This window comes from Myotis myotis, unplaced genomic scaffold, assembly GCF_014108235.1.
Source record: "Myotis myotis isolate mMyoMyo1 unplaced genomic scaffold, mMyoMyo1.p scaffold_m19_p_41, whole genome shotgun sequence".
Classification (NCBI taxonomy): Eukaryota; Metazoa; Chordata; class Mammalia; order Chiroptera; family Vespertilionidae; genus Myotis; species Myotis myotis.
The window spans coordinates 164,623-180,815 of NW_023416348.1; the positions used below are offsets into that span (position 1 = coordinate 164,623).

General features: G+C 53.4%; 1 protein-coding gene across 1 annotated transcript in view; it reads left to right on the forward strand.

The window, feature by feature from the left end:
* The window catches only part of CDC42BPB (CDC42 binding protein kinase beta), an 87,318-nt gene that overhangs the window by 13,067 nt on the left and 58,058 nt on the right, over positions 1-16,193 (forward strand). The window lies entirely within an intron of this gene.

Below are 16,193 nucleotides of genomic sequence, written 5' to 3' on the forward strand. Positions count from 1 at the left end.
GAGTCCACAGTCATTCTTTGCATGCGGGTGCTCTGTTGTTCCAGCACCATTTGTGGAAGAGACTGTTCTTTCCCCATGGAATAGTCTTGGCATCCTTGTCAAAATCAGTTGACCACATAGGTGTATGGCTTCTTTCTGGATGCTAGTAATTTTCGTTTTCCTGATTTATTTGTTTCTTTTGGGGTCGGTTCTTTGCTTACCTTGGAACTTTTTGTAGTGATTTTCCTTTCTTCTTTTTTAATATATATTTTTATTGCTTTCAGAGAGGAAGGAAGTGGGAGAGAGAGATAGGAACATCAATGATGAGAGAGGTTCATTGATCGGCTGCTTCCTGCATGCCCCACACTGGAGATCGAGCCCGCAACCGGGCATGTGCCCTGACTGTGAATCAAACCCTGATTGTATTGCAAGTTTAATGAGGCTTAAGATATTATATTTATTATCTGAGAAAAATATTCTCCAGTAAAATGAACTTTAAATCTTTTTAAAACGAAGTCTGGTGTGGAGAACTGTAACTAGTTTTTCATGCCCCCAGAGTGTTCTCAGCACCGCCTTGGAAAGGGCGTCTTTAGGTAAACATTTAGCAATAAGAGTGCGGAGGTACACCTCGTACAGGCAGAGGGCAAAGTCCTGCTGGAGCGGTGTTTCTAATCAGATCCGAGATGCGCAGCGGTTATGCCGAGTGCTGGAACCATTAGTCACGCCAGCCCTGCGGAGTCGGTATAGATCTTACCAGCTCGTAAACTGCTTTATGACCCAGAAGAATGCCAGCAGTGAAACAGGCTCCTAACCAGTGCCCTGGCATGTGGCAGACTCTCATGCCCAGATCCGCGTCGGGGAGGAAAACTACTGTGCGGCTTGGGATGAGAGCTCGCAGCACGGGGAGGCGGTCGCTCTGGTTTGAGTATTTGTAAAAGGAAACTCACTTCTCAAAAATGTTCAGCCTCGTATCTGTTGTCAGGCCCTCGGCTATCCCCCATGAGCTGTGCAGTAGCGGGGACTCGGGTAGGAAGGTGGCGTGACCTTTTCCTGTTGATATTCTTTATTTTTGTAATCAGTCCCCTATAAAGTGGTGACAGTTTCTTGTTACAGATGTTTAATTTTTTTATGATAGGAGTTTCAGACACCTGAAGAGTAGAGAGAGCCCCCGTTCCAGTCACCGTCTCAGCAGTTGCCAAGGCCTGGTCAGCCTTGCTTCCTTTTCCCCTTCTCCCCAAGAGGGTATTTAGACACAACCCCTGGCCATGTCGTCTCGTTGGTAAATGTTTCCATACACACTGCAAGGACACAAGGGCTTTCTTTAAAAACAGCCGTGATAACATTATGACATTAAAACCCCACAGTACAATCAGGTAGCCATGGTTTAAAGGCCCCCTTTTTGTTGTTGTTCTCGTCGGTTTGTTCTCTGCTGCACGTGGCATTGGTGTGGAGCCCCCGCATTCCCCTTTCACCCCGGCTCCTTCCCCCTTTCTTTCTCTGTTTGCTGTGGAAGGAACCAGCCATTTTCCTGTCCTGCTGATACCATTTCCTTATTCCTAGTGTTTTCCTAACAGGACACATTTGGCTGTTAATAAATCCTTCCTATACTTTTGGCCCAGGATACTTTTGTGGGGAAGAGAGCTATTTGGGATTTAATTGTAAAAATGAGGTATTTCTTGTTCCATTTGAGATGTAATTTGTACACACTGTTGGGAGGTGTTTCCTGTCCGGGCAGGACTTGCTTAAGGTCCTGAGTGTGGGCTGGTGCCCGGCTGTGGCGGGGTCAGTGGTTCATGTTCCAGGCGGCGGTGCCCGGCTGGGGCGGGGCGGGCATCACCTCCCTTCCTCTCCCAGCACGAGCCCGGCCCTGGGGCCCGCCCTTCCTCCTGGAGCCCCGAGGTTGATTCACCCCGACCCCCGTGTTTCCCCGCTGGGCATATTAATGAACCCCGGACATTTAAGGAGCTGATTAACGTTTAGCTGAAACCATACTTCACATTGGCTTCAGCCCTTTCTATAGGGAAATGAGCCCTTTTCTGTGTTGCTTTTCTCAGTTTGCCTTTTGTCAGCACTTGCTGGTGTTTTGTGCTGAGTTTATTACACAGTGGAAGTGAGTGGCTCCGGGACCTGAGTGTCCAGTGCTGCCCCTTCTCACTGAATGGCCCTGCTGTGGGCTGGATGGCGGCTGGGCTAGTCTCACCAGCCACGTCCACAGCCTGGAGGGGGACAGTGCGGCGTGGCCCTCTGTGGGAGGGTCACCTCTGGTCTGGAACGGAGTGGGGCAGCAGTCGGCCGGACGGCCCGGAGGCCTGGGAGTGGGGACAGTGGTGAGAGGTTTGCTGGAGGGTAGGGGTCAGGGCAGACTGGGGCGCAGACCACCCTTGCCGGGTGGAGGCCATCAGGAAATGGAAGGAGGTGTGGCCAGCTGTGTGCTGGGGAAGTCACTGCTGTCTGCGTGCTGTGGGTGGCAGCCTGGCCACCCCTCGCTTCACTCCGGCTGTGGCGAGTGGTTCTGGGGCTGGTCCCATTGACACCTGCACACAATGTCACACCGTTAGCCTGGCGGCCTCGGAGGCACGTTCGGGCAGCTGTCGCCTCCTCGGGTCGTCCTGCACCCCACCCTTTGTCCAGCCGCGGTACCCAGCTTGGGCCTTCCACGGCGGTGCTCCCCGGGGACACGGGTGCTTGGTCTCCTGCTGTCCGGGCAGCCCGGAGCCCCGGGGGCTGTCTGTGGGCGGAGGGCTGGGCAAGCCCCACGTGGCCGGTGATGCCAGGAACTTGCTGGAGCCATGGCAGTGGACAGGGCTTTGGGGCTGGTGAGGGGCTCAGGTAGACCAGACTGGCTGCTGTCCCTCCTCCGCACCCCGCACTCAGGACCCTCGCTGGGCTGGCGACTGCGACCTCTGAGCCGCTGTCACCTCCCTGGCCCTTTGCTGCGAGGCTGCAGCGGCTCGGACCCGGGCCGGGTTCGGTGCGTGTGGACCTGTGGGACGTGTCCTAATAGGGAAGTCGCAGTCATTCTCCTGCTCTGCTCACCCTGGGGCTGGCGTGTCGGGGCCGGCAGGCTGTGAGTGTGTCTGTGCTGGAGGAAGTGGGGGCGCCGTGGGGGACCGCAGACGGCCCGCGACAGCAGAGGGGGCAGAAGTGAAAGAGGTGGCGCCTCGCCGGTCCTTCGTGTCCGTGAGACTCACCCGCTGCTCTGAGCGCCCAGGGAGCGTCCTAGGCGACCCTGTCCCGGGGCTCAGGTGTCTGCACAGTGACCAGCGGCTCAGGGGACCCCGCGTTTGTCACATTGCTCTGGGAAAACACGTAATGTGAGGCAGGTCTCACCTGTGACCTCCTCACCTGTGACCTCCTGGTTGTTCAATGGAAACACTGGGATTGACATTCGTGAGGACTTTAAGTGGGATCTTACGCTTTTTAGTCTTTGAGTTGAACTTAAGAAAAATGAGGCTTGCTTGTCCACCTCAGGGTGGTGCCCCGTTGTCCTGTGGCGGCTCTCGGCTCTCGGCAGGGCCAGCTCCGTGGGGCGGGGCACTCCCTGCTGGGGGCAGCCAGGCCTAGAGCTCCGTGTGGTGTGGAAGGCCTTCTGGACACCAGTGGTCATGCAAGCCTTTCCTCACTGAAGGGCTGGGTCAGGGAGAACGCAGCTCTGGCTGCCTGGCGCACAGCGCAGACTTCACAAAGCCAGCGTCCTGTTTGAAGTGTTAAACATTTGCCAGCCGGTCAATGAGATTTCATTGATTTGTGGAGCTCTTGTCATTTGCCTGATTAGTGGGTCTCATCTCTGGCAAATAGTGGGAAGAGGACCCGCTTGCCAAGCCACAAGGAACCAGAGTGAGACCTAAAGTCTTATTTAAAACCAGCTTCCTTCCTGTCCATTGATTAACTTCTAGTGTGGACGGAAGGCCCCAGCTGGCGTGGCTCGTCCCAGGCGCCGCAAGCTCACCGATTGGATTCCTGGTCAGGGCACAGGCGGGGCTGTGGGTTTGATCCCTAGCAGGGGGCGTGCAGGAAGCAGCTGATCGATGTTTCTCATGGATGTTTCTTTCTCTTAAAAAAAAAGAAGGGGGTGCCGAAACCGGTTTGGCTCAGTGGATAGAGCGTCGGCCTGCGGACTGAAGGGTCCCGGGTTCGATTCCGGTCAAGGGCATGTACCTGGGTTGCGGGCATATCCCCAGTGGGAGATGTGCAGGAGGCAGCTGATCGATGTTTCTCTCTCATTGATGTTTCTAACTCTCTATCTCTCTCCCTTCCTCTCTGTAAAAAATCAATAAAATATATTAAAAAAAAAAAGAAAGAAAGAAGGGTGGGGAACCCGGAAGACACCCTTCTTCTCGTCTTCGTGTCTGCGTTATTTTGTGTGTGTTTCATTCCTTTATGCTGACATTTTTATGTTACTGAAAAAATACGGAGCACAGAGGGTTTGCTTTCGTATTGTAGCAGAAGTACCTCAGAAATGCATGGGTTGGCTCAGCTGGATAATGTGACCTACCATTTAATGCGGACAGTGGGGCCTCCAATTGAGTTGATGTTCAAATAAATGACATTTAATGTGAGGGAAGCCCTTTACCACATCCACACGGTTTCTGCTCCTTTTTAAGCCCTTTTTCAAAAAGCACACACAGAAAGCAAAACTAGACTCTGCTGTGCATTCATGAGCATTGTGATGAGGTGCTGTTTCCCCCTTGGCCTCGGCGGCCGGGCCAGGGCCTTGGACACGCGTCCGCGGGTCTCGGGGAGCAGCGGCCTCGGGCAGGAGCGTGTCCTGAGGATGGCGCTGGCTCTTTTCTGCGCTCAGAACCGCGGCCTTGACCGTCACTAGAGTGACTGTGAAGACTCATTCTCACGTGAATGCTCTTCTCTCCACAATCACATCTGCCCCTGGGGCTGCAGTCCAGCTTTCTTTGTAGCCGCAGGTATCTGGTATAGAATTAGGTTCTAGAAGATTCCTATAATTTTGGTAGAATCCGTTTTGCTTTTTTCTTCCGGAGACATTTATTCCCTGTGCAAAACACAGCGCTTGTCATGAAATTCAGTGAAATCTCGACTGGACACGAGAGGATTGCCCACAAGAACGTTTCCCGGTCGGTCCTGGGGGATGGACCACCCCCGGCTCGGGGCGGTGATGAACGGTGAGGAAGTGGTTGCTGCAGCCGGTGTGGGGCTTGCAGGTAGGCTCGGGGCCTCAGGATGGGTGCTAGATTTTTTCTTATTCCCTGGCAGAGTTTTGTTCTAGTGTTTTCTAATTCAGTTTGTTTAGAAGTAAATAGCAATCCTGTTGAACAAGAATCCCACGTCCTGTGTTCAGACAGGAGAGTGCGTGGTGCGCACAGCATGAGCACGGAATGTGAGGAAGGGTGGCTGAGAAGCCTTCTCGGAGCAGTGGGCCTGTCACTGACACTGGGTCCGTGTCTGAGCGCTCCGGGCTGTAGGGCTGGGCAGGGAGCGACCTCGCTAAGTTCCTTGGTGCCGTGGAAGAAAGTAGTGAAAGAAGTGGTGGAAGGCCTGGAGCTGTGGGCGGGGGGAAGGCTGCCCGGGTGAGCACGGAGGTGTGGGCTGCGGGACGGGTGTGCGCTGCGGGACCGGTCTGCCCTCGCAGCGGCGGAGCCCGCCCTGCAGACAGGTGTGTGTCCTGCAGCACGTTCCTGTGGGGAAGGAGTCGGGGTGGAGCACAGTCTTCCTGTGACCAGGCCTGATCTCAGCATGACTGATGGCTCTGCGTGTGGACACAGTGCACTTGCTCATGGTTACGTCCACTGTCACATTCGATCCTCCCAGTGACCCCCAATCCCAGGATTGTCCCTGATTCACCGAGGACATGAGCTCAGATTAAGCATTTTGCACCAGGAGCAGGGCGGCGATGTCTGGCCCCAGTGCCTGCTCTCAGCCAGTGTGTCTGCTGCTTCATTTCAGTAATTTCTTTAAGTACCTTGATGCTGTCTGAATAAATTCATGAATGATCATGTGCTGACCGGGCTCTGTGTGACCTCCTCTTCCCTCCTCACGCATGACCCCTTCCTTGACCAGCAAGCACTGTTGTGACACACATCACAGATTAGTTGTTTTATTATTATTTTTAAGTGTACGATTTACTTACTTTTAGAACATTCAGAGTTGTGCAACCATTACGACTGTCTAATTCCAGAACATTTTACCGCCCCTACAGGAAACCCTAGACCAGCGGTTCTCAACCTGTGGGTCGCGACCCCTTTGGCGGTCGAACGACCCTTTCACAGGGGTCGCCTAAGACCATCCTGCCTATCAGATATTTACATGACGATTCATAAAAGTAGCAACATTACAGTTATGAAGTAGCAACGAAAATAATTTCATGGTTGGGTCACAACATGAGGAACTGTATTTAAAGGGCCAGAAGGTTGAGAACCACTGCCCTAGACCCATTAGCAGTCACTCCCCAGCCCCCTGCCCAGCCCCTGGCGACCACTAGTCTGCTTCCTGTCTCTATGGATTTGCTGTTCTGGGCATTTCATAGAAACAGAATTACACAATGTGTGTCCTTTTGTGATTGGCTTCTTTCCCTTGAATGTCTGTAGCATGTATCAGTATTTTCTTTTATGGCTTCATAATAGTCCACGCTTTGCTCACCCGCTCATCAGCGGATGGACATTTGGGTGGTTCTGGTTTTTGGCTGCTGTGAATAATGCCGCCATGACCATTTGTGTACAAGTTCTGTGTAGATGTATGTTTTCACTTCTGTTGGGTTTGTACCTGGGAGTGGAGTCGCTGAGTCACAGTCACGCCATGTCAGCATTTGAGGAACGTTAGGCTGTTTCCCACAGGGCCTCTGAGGGGGTGAGGCTCCCTCTCCAGCTCTTTGCCAACACGTGTTACTTGTCCTTGTTATTCTAGGCACCCTAGTGGGTGTGAGGTGGCATCTCCTGTGGTTTCGATTGGCATTTCTGTGGTGGCTGAGGTTATTGACCATCTTTTCATGTGCTTATTGGCTATTTGTATATCTTCTTTGGAGAAATGTCCTTTCAGATCCTTTTGATGCCAGAGGAATTAATGGGCCAGATTTCTCCGACACGAGTGGGGATGAGGTGGAGGTTCTTGGGTGCCACTGAAATCAGCATTTTCAGAAGTCCCTGGGAGGGTGGGACGTGGAAGGTTTTATTGCCGTGGAGTTACATTTCCTGGGTTCCGAAGTCCCCTGCCCCTCGAGCCAGTCCTGAAAGGGTGCAGCTGGGGCTCCTGCAGAGCCAGAAGCAAGACCAGTGTCGAGAGCTTCTGTTCCACGTTGCAGCCGGATGTGGTTCAGCGTTCAGGCCAGATTAAGTGTATTAGTTCATGTGTGGAGTCCAACATGGCCATGCGCCACATGGGCACGGGGGAGAGCATCCCCTGCTGCAGGCATCCCAAGAGGGCGAGGAGAAGAGAGCTTCCATTGTTGGGAAGTTTCAATATTCAGGTTTCGCATGTTTGCAGTGGCCACGCCCATCTTGGCCACTGATTCACTTTCAGGTGATTGACAGACAAGCACCTTCCCATGTCACTCAAACCTTTACTGGGCAATGTGTCTAATTGCCTTAGTCTACTAGGCCCTTCCCTGTCGGTCAGCGGGAACAGACGTGGCGAGTGTTCAGTGCACCTTTGGCAAAGCTGTGTAAGCGACATGTCCACGTTGTTTGGTCTCCCCTTTCACTCCTTCTGGTTCAGTGGTAACCAGATTATTACAGTGGCATCACTTAGCCCATTTTTCATTGGGTTGTCTTTTTATTAGTTGTAAGAGTTTTTATATATTATGGATACAAGTCCCTTATCAGATATATAAATTAGCACATTTTTTTCTTCATTCTGTGGCTTATCATTTCATTTTTTAAGAAAATTTTTTATTGACGGGATGACTCCAACCAACTGAGCCACACTGGTGAGGGCTGATGAAGCCCAATTAGAAATTTATTTTCTTGCTTGTGCTTTTGGTTTCACATTTAAGAGTCCCTTTTTTGCCTAACCCAAGGTCACACAGATTTATACCTGCATTTTCTTCTAAGAGTTTTGTAGTTTTAACTCTTTTATGTCTTCGGTTCATTTTGAGTTAATTTCTGTATGTGGTGTGAGGTAGGGGTCTGTGTTTATTCTTTTCATGTAGATATCCATTGTCCCAGCACCATCTGAGGCTGTTCTCTCCCCGCTCGGCTGTCTCGCAGTGGTGCCTGTCTGCGCTTCCTACAGGGGAGCCCTGCGTGTCCCCCTCTGGTTTCCTCAGCCTCGCACTGTGTCCTGAGTTCATGGGTCATGCCTGCAGCAGGAGGCCGTTTCTTTGTTGCTGGTGGTTTCCTGTGGCATGCATTCTTCTGTTAGTGAACAACTTGGGTTGTAATTGGTTGTTGACAGTAATGAATAAAGCTGCTCTGAGCATTCTTGTATCATAACTGGGTCATAGGCACACATGTTAGCTTAAGAGCTACAGACATACATGGGGGGGGGGGGCGTGGTAACTATTCTGTTTAGAGGAGAGTGGGAGATTGTTTCCTTGATTACCAGTTTTCAAAGAACCTGAGTGCTCACCTGAGCTGACCCGTCACTAAGGTGGTGCTGGCGCCGTCGGGACGTTAGACGCAGCCGCTGTTTTGCTGAGAGAAAACACGCTGGATAACGTGCTGCCTGCCCGACGATTGTCAAGACAACGAGAAAAATAAGCGGAGTTAAGTTTTCCCCTGTCTTTTCAAATGGAAATTAAAATCCTCTTGATTGAATTTATTGGGGGTGGCATTGGCAATACAATTACATAGGCTTTTGGTGTAAAAGGGGCCATTGTTAATGTTTTAAGAAGTGTGAAGAGTCACATGTGTGGGGAATAAAGATAAGTAACAAGGAATAAAAATACTAAGCGCTTATGTGAACTTGGCCCTTGTGTTTTCTCCATTTGCTTATTTATCAAAAGCAGGCGACACTGCGCTGCAGGTTTTAGAGATTGTTATGACATCCCTGACACACGCAGGTGTTCAGAAATTAGCACGGGGGGGGCAGGGGGTTAATGTTTCATCAAATATTTGGGGTGGAAGAGAGTAAAAGAATTTAAAGCTCAGTGAGTCCTACCTTAACAGCGTCGACAGCGTGCAGTGAGACCACTTTCCTGTAAGCTAATGTACATAACAAGATTCCCAGGGCATCTCGCCGAAGCTGTGACGAAACGGTATCACCCAGGACCAGCTGTGTGAGTCCAGGCCTCCCTTCTCACTCTCCAGTGGGACCATGTCACACATTTGAACTAATTATAACAGAAGGTTGGTGGATACTATCTGGTTGCTGAAAATTCTCCCAAATTACTGATCCCTGAAATTAAGTTGCCTTCCTTGAGTGTATCAATTTGCTGATGTTTTGCCAACTTTTTACTTTCTTGTGTTGCTCTCCCCGCCCTGCGCAGTTGTGGCGTCCTTTCTTATTAAGTAGATACCGTTTTGTATCAGCGCCTGTGATTAGTGTCTGCTCGACACGACCACCAGGCTCAGGCTCCCAGGCCAGAACTGGAAGGGTGAGGTGGACTCACTCTAGCACAGGGATGGCGAACCTGTGACACGCGTGTCAGAGGTGACACGCAAACTCATTTTTTTGGTTGATTTTTCTGTGTTAAATGGCATTTAAATATATAAATAAATATCAAAAATGTAAGTCTTTGTTTTATTATGGTTGCAAAGATCAAAAAATTTCTATATGTGACACGGTACCAGAGTTAGGTTAGGGTTTTTCAAAATGCTGACACGCCAACCTCAGAAGGTTCGCCATCACTGCTGTAGCAGGAGCCCTTTCTGTCCTTGGTCTCAAACAGGCTAACCCCGAGGCATCCTGGGAGGAAGGGGTGTCGCCACTCCCTTCCTCGTTGCTCCTGTCCTCCCCGCCCTGCTCTAAGCATGAGAGCGCCCCGTCTCTAGGAGGCCGTGCTGTGTGTAGGGATGCACTGAGGGCTTCCTCCTTGATTTCTCATCCTGCTGCAGGCCTGCCCGGAGCTCATTTCCCGCGTCCTCTTCCTGGTGATGGGCAGGGTGTCCGCTCTCAGGGTGGGTCATGTGGGGTCCTGCCCAGCTGACCCTCGGCGTCACCCGGAACCCTCGGGTGCCCAGCACAGTGTCCTGCCCTTTGTCTTCCGAGCAGCTGAGCAGAGTGCCGAGGGTAAAGCTGGTCAGTTCCTGAGATTCTTAGATGCGGATCTAGTTAACTTAACGAGCCAGGTTGGGAATTAGAAAACCATCTCTAGCGTGGCCGTGGCGCTGCACTGCTGAACTTGCCAAAAGCCGCTCGTGTGACTGTGGTTGGTCTGAACTGCCTTGGTCTGGCTGCCGTGAAGTCTGTACCATCAAGTCTGTATGCTTAACAATATATTTTCTTTATCAAAATTAAAGTTTTTACTCAAAATTCAGTAGAGAATGATCAGAAAAACTAAAGAGAAACCAGGGAGTAAAATCACTAATGTCTACTCCCCCCAGAATAGAGCCCTAAGAGCGCCTGGGTGCCTGTGGAAGGAGCTGGTGCAGGCGAGAGTCCCAGGAGACCGCCGAGTGGCTGGGCGTGTCGGACACGCAGCGAGGACCATTGCCGCTCGCTTAGGAAAGGGCTGTCTTCTGTGGATTGCACGCGGAAGCTTGGGGCGTTTATTTTGTAGCCTTAGAGTTGGTTTGTTGGTTGGCCTCTGGCTAAGCCAGTGAAGGGAGCTTTCTGCTTCTGGCTGTGCTGGGAGAGCACAGACCTGTCCCGTCTTCAGTCGGGTTACTCAGTCCGTGAGATACCAGCACGGCTTTGGGGTGGATCAGTTTCACCTCCACTCCAAGATCAGTGTTTTATTTTTTTAACAAAACATTTGTTGAAAATGATTTCAAGTATATAATCCATGCATTTTTTTATTTTTATAAATTTCTTATTGACTTTTAAAGAGGAAAGGAGAGGGATAGAGAGAGAGAAACATGGATGGGAGAGAAACATCCCACAGGCCCCCTGCTGGGGATTGGGCCCGCACCCAGGCATGTGCCCTGACCGCAGATCGAACTGGTGACTTTGGGTTCATGGGTCGATGCTCAGCCACTGAACCACACAACCTGGGCGCATTGTTTTAGCAGCAAAACTCTGTAGAGTTGTCTGTCCTCACTATCTCCACTCCCTCTCCCTAATCAGACTTTTGTCCCCCACCACACCCTCCAAACTGCCGCTTTTGTCAAGGCCACTGTGGTACCCTGGGGCAGACGAGGAGTCCTCGGTCCTCACTGCGTCGGGGGGAGCCCTGGCCGCCGGCCTCAGAGCGGGCGCTCTTCTCGGCTCCGCCGGCTCCTCTTCTCTCCCAGCCGGTGGTGGAGCTCCCGGGCTCAGGTCTCAGGCCCTCCTCTGGCCCTGCCGACTCCCTGGGGATCGCATCCAGGTTTGTGACTGATACCAGCTGTACAGCCAGTGCCCCAGTTCCCCAGCCCGCGCCCCGTTCTGGAATCCGTACCGCGTACCCGCTGCCTGCCTGTGGTCTGCTCCATCCTGCCCCTCTCGCTTGTTGGCGACTCCATCCTCCCGTTGCTCACGCCAGCGCCTCGGGGCCGTGGTCCTCTCACCCTGCACGTCCAGTCCTGCAGGAAGGCCTGTCGGCCCACCGCCTCCAGGCTCTGTCCCGACCGCCGGCACCTGGGAAGCGTGGCTGTCCTGGCCCACCATGCTCCCTGTCTCCCAGATTCTTTTCATCCAGAGCGTTTATTGTTTTCTGTGTAATGTACTTGCTTCATGTATGTGTGGTTTTCCTCGGTCTTGCTCCACTAGCATGTGAGCTCCACGAAGGCAGGAACTTTGTTGCTCACAAACCTCTCCCACTGCCTAGAATAGTTCCTGCGAAAGCAGGTGCTTCATCCCGGCTCCATCGGGCCTGCTTTAGAACCGGCAGCCTCTCAGGTGCTTACAGGTTAGGGGTGGTCACTGCGGGGGGCAGCGGCGTGCCCCCCGGGGCTGCGGCGTACGGAGGGCTTTCGCTTACGGTCTCTTGGCCACTTATTCAGCTCCTCTCCCCAGTCAGCACATGGTCCGTGCAGACGCGCAGGCTCCTTCCTGCGGCCCCGCGCGCTCAGGGTCGGTGCCTGTGTCCGAGCTGGCCTGTCCTACTTTCGCAGCCAGACCTTCCTCCACTCCCTGCGTGTAGCTTACCCTGCAGCCTGGCCAGGCCTTTTGCCTCCCAGACGCTCCGTGGTCCCTTCTCCATGCTGCGTGCAGCTGCTGCTCTCTAACCCGTCCTGCTTGTGAATGCGCACACATGCTCTTACCTCACACAGTGGAGGCTTCAAGGTTGGTTGAGCTCTTACTGGTTGTTTTTGCCTCTGCCTCTCTCCTCCACGTCCTCCTTCAAAAAAATGTCAAGTTCCCTCCTGTGTACTCTCACAGTTGGTTTCTTTTCTCTCGCTTTTAACAGCTTCATTGGGATAAAATCCCATCCGTATAGCTGTTTCTTTAAATTCTTTATAGTCCTTACCTTGTTCGTCCATGTGCGATCGCAGTGTGTTCCTGTCCCGCCCTCTGTCACACCAGGAGGACCTGCGTGGCAGGGAGCAGCCTTGTGGTGGGTCCCTGTGGAGGGTCCCTCGTGGAGGGTCCCTTGTGGAGGCTTTGCTCAGTGAAGAGGGATTGGGAAGAAGTTGGACTGCAGGCCTGCATTCCTCTGACCATGCTGGGCCTGCTGGGGGTGGATCAGAAAGCGGGGCCCTCCCCCAGGACTGAGAACTCCCTAGGACAAGCAGAGGGTGCCCACGAGATGACACTGCTGCCAGCAGAAGGTCCTGCCAGCTCCTGCCTGCGGCCGCAGTGGGCAGTGCAGGCAGCAAAGGACTGGCTGCCAGCCTTCGCTCTGTCTGTCAGGTTGCCGGCCTCTCCTCTCAGTGGATAACTCCAGGCGTTAGAGGGAGATTTCCTCAGAGCTGTTGTGTTTTAGGAGCAACGCAGGTAAAGAAGGGCCCGGAAGACGTGTGCTGGAGGGAACGTAGAAGAGGATTGACAGGCCCTAGAAAGCTGAGCAGCGGTGAAGGAGCAGGACCTGGGCTGGGTCAGGAGAGGAGAAGCGGGCGGCCAGCTTTTCTTTTTTGGTTTTCTTCCTTTTAAAATATATTTTTATTGATTTCAGAGAGGAAGGGAGAGGGAAAGAGATATAGAAACATCAATGATGAGAGAGAATCACCCATCAGCTGCGTCCTGCATGCCCCTACTGGGGATGGAGCCTGTGACCTGGGCATGTGCCCTTGACCGGGAGTCGAACCCAGGACCCTCCAGTCCGCAGGCCGACGCTCTATCCACTGAGCCAAACCGGCCAGGGCCAGCCTCTTTTCATGGCACGGCTGCTGCTGCTTCGTAGATACACACTCAAATGAAACACGTACATGTATTAAATTATGATTTTTCGGAGTTAAATTTTGGAACGGGGTACATTAGAGGGTAGCAGAAACCTAGTAATTTGTTGTTGTATCTGTCTTGGCGAGAGTAATCCCAAGAGCAGGGAGGTAACTCATGGCCTCGGGGGGAAGGTTACTATAAGTGGCCCTGCGACAAGGCCCTGGTCTCCCCCGCAGAGGGTGAGACGCATACCTGGCTGTCCCCTGGAGCCCGGCCCCGGGCCCGGACCGGACACAGACCGCAGACATGGCGCCTGCCTTGGGTCAGGGCTGCGATGGGACGCAGACCCGTGGCCTTCTCCTCATAGACGAGGCTGAAGCTGCTCCCGCAGGGTGGCTGGGTGACGGCCAGCAGCACGTAGGCTGGTGCAGACTCGTGGCCTCCACTGTGGCTACTCAGCCGCTGTGGTTTCAGCAGCAGGTGCGCTAGGAGATGCTCTAAATTAGTGGGTTAGGGCTTCATGTGCCATGTAGACCTTGCCTTGGACCTGTCTTCCTAAAATGAGGCTAAACAAAATAGAGAACTAAAACTTTTCTGTTGAAAGTTCTACTTACTGCAGGAAAAATACAAATCTTTCAAAATGTTTTTGTCCCTAGAGCGGAGGGTGACGTATCATGGACCCCTTTCCAGGGTGTCTTCAGCTCGCACACTGGGGACAGACACCAGTTTCAAGGCCTGGCCTGCGGGTGCCGGCAGTCTCTGCCTCAGGCAGACGTTTCATTTCAGTTGACCTTCCTGTTTCACATTAATAAGGAGAGTCTAAACGACATCACGGGAGAGAAGTAGCCATGCATGCGTGTGGAAGTGTGAAGGTCATCAGGCACGCTTCCGTCCCTCCGCAGTCCGCAATCTCCCACGCGTCGGTAGGAATGCCGGTGAAGTCGGGGGTCCGTGACACTCGCTCCTGGGGGGCGGGTACTGGCTGGAGACTGACCGTCGTGGTTTGGAGTTTGCAGGTCAATTTCCCTGCCTCCCCTCCCCTGGCAGGTGCAGGGGCCTTGCTGGGGGCGGCCCTGCTGGGAAAGGTGCTCTGGGCTGCATTTGCCAGGGCCGTGTGGGGCTTTGGGGCACTTAGTTTACAGGTTGTGTCCCTGTGTGACCTGCCCGGTGGAACTCGAGTGGAGCAAGGGTGCCTTGCTGGCTGGCAATGTAGCTGGACTCTAGGGCGATTTTGGTGATAGTTTATTTACTTGTTAAATATGACATATAAATAATGCAAAATAAGTGATTAGAAGGCAGAATGTCACCCAGTAATGGCAGGAGCTCCGTTTAATGAGAACTTACTACGTGCTGGGCATGTGCTGCATGTGTTGTGGGACCATCTAATTTAATACTCGCAGTGACCTCTCGGGTTTGTCCTGTTACTCGGTTAGCAGGTGAGGAGCCGCCAGGAGGCTGGTAGCCTGCAGGTAACGGGCCCCGCAGTGTTTGGATTGAACACTGGCCCCACAGTTTGCCTGACCGTGAGGATGTCCCTTCTGGTTACTAATGCCCAGTGATTTGGGGGAGCTTAGCGTCCTGTCCCATCCCCACCTCCCCCCCATGTCATAACCTATACTCTGTACCTTTAGTGGCCTTTTTTCTTAAATTCAGAATGTGTGTGTGTGGATGCTTCTAGTGACTCACGAGTAAATGGCCTGGAAGCTGGCTGTCTCCCCGAACAGGCTCCACGCTTCTCGCCGTCTCCTGTCTGTGCCTTCCTGCACTTCTGTGACTTGTCCATGTGACTGCGGCTGTGCCCCTTGATCCGTCCTGTGTCACCTTAACAAACGGTGCACATTGGTGTTTGCAGCAGCAGGGAGCCGGCTCTCGCAGAACCGTGTGCTGTGACGGGCACTGGCTTTGCAGACTCTGCCTTGACAGGGGGATCCCAGCGGACGGGCCTGCAGACTCGTGGCCGGGGCGCGCCGCCTCCTGGACTGTGGCTTCTGGGGGCACCGCCTCCGCCATTGGACAGGCACTTCTAGGTGGTCCTGGGAGGTCGTTCAGTAATGACAGAGCAGGAGGGGCCAGATGGGAAGGAAGTGACGAAATTAGTCGAGCTGGAGAGAGGAAGCCAAGATGAAGGAATGCGTGGCTGACCAGAGTCAGGCCAAAACGAGGTTGCAGCCCGGGCAGCCGGCCGGGCAGGTGGCCTTCCTGTGACAGCAGCCTGTTGGAATGAGGACTTTCCTGTGCCGCTCCCCACCTGGCTCCTTGGCTCCTCCCGACTCGGGCCGAGCCTCGCTTGGCCTGTGAGTCAGGGAATGAGGGCCGCCGCCCGCTCCCCCGTCCTGCCTCACCTGGCGCGTGGCCTGATGGTCAGCGGGAAGGGCTCGCGTCTGGAGAGCAGCTTGTGGAGTTCATTCCTAACGAGGGTTTGTGGCTGACGCCCTGGGAGGGTCTTCTCTCATTTGAAAAATGATCTTAGTTCTAAACAAACCAAACCCATTGAGTGTAATTTAAGCACATTTTCCAAACACTTGGGGAGAGGTGTTAATCCTGTGTCGGTGTGTCAGCAGCCTGAGCTGTGGGAGTGAGCTCCCAGTGGGTTTGGAACTGCACGCTCACCCCAGCAGCACTTGGAGAAAGTGGCTGCTTTCCGGCCCACGCTAGGCCCAGCCTGCTCTCAGCTCTCGCCTGTTGTCCAGTTCTCACGGGTTAAGCCGTGGTGCCCAGCGGGCATTGAACTTGTGCCCTGTCTGCTTGATGGTTCTGCCTGGCCTAGTACACTTGGCCCCTTCTTCCCGGTACAGAGATTAGATACGCAGCACCTGGCGTGTTCCTGCTGCCCTGGCCGCAGCCTCAGGCCTCCTGCACCACCTGGGGGTGCCTCCCACAGCACCGGTGCCAGCGCCCTACCTGCCGGG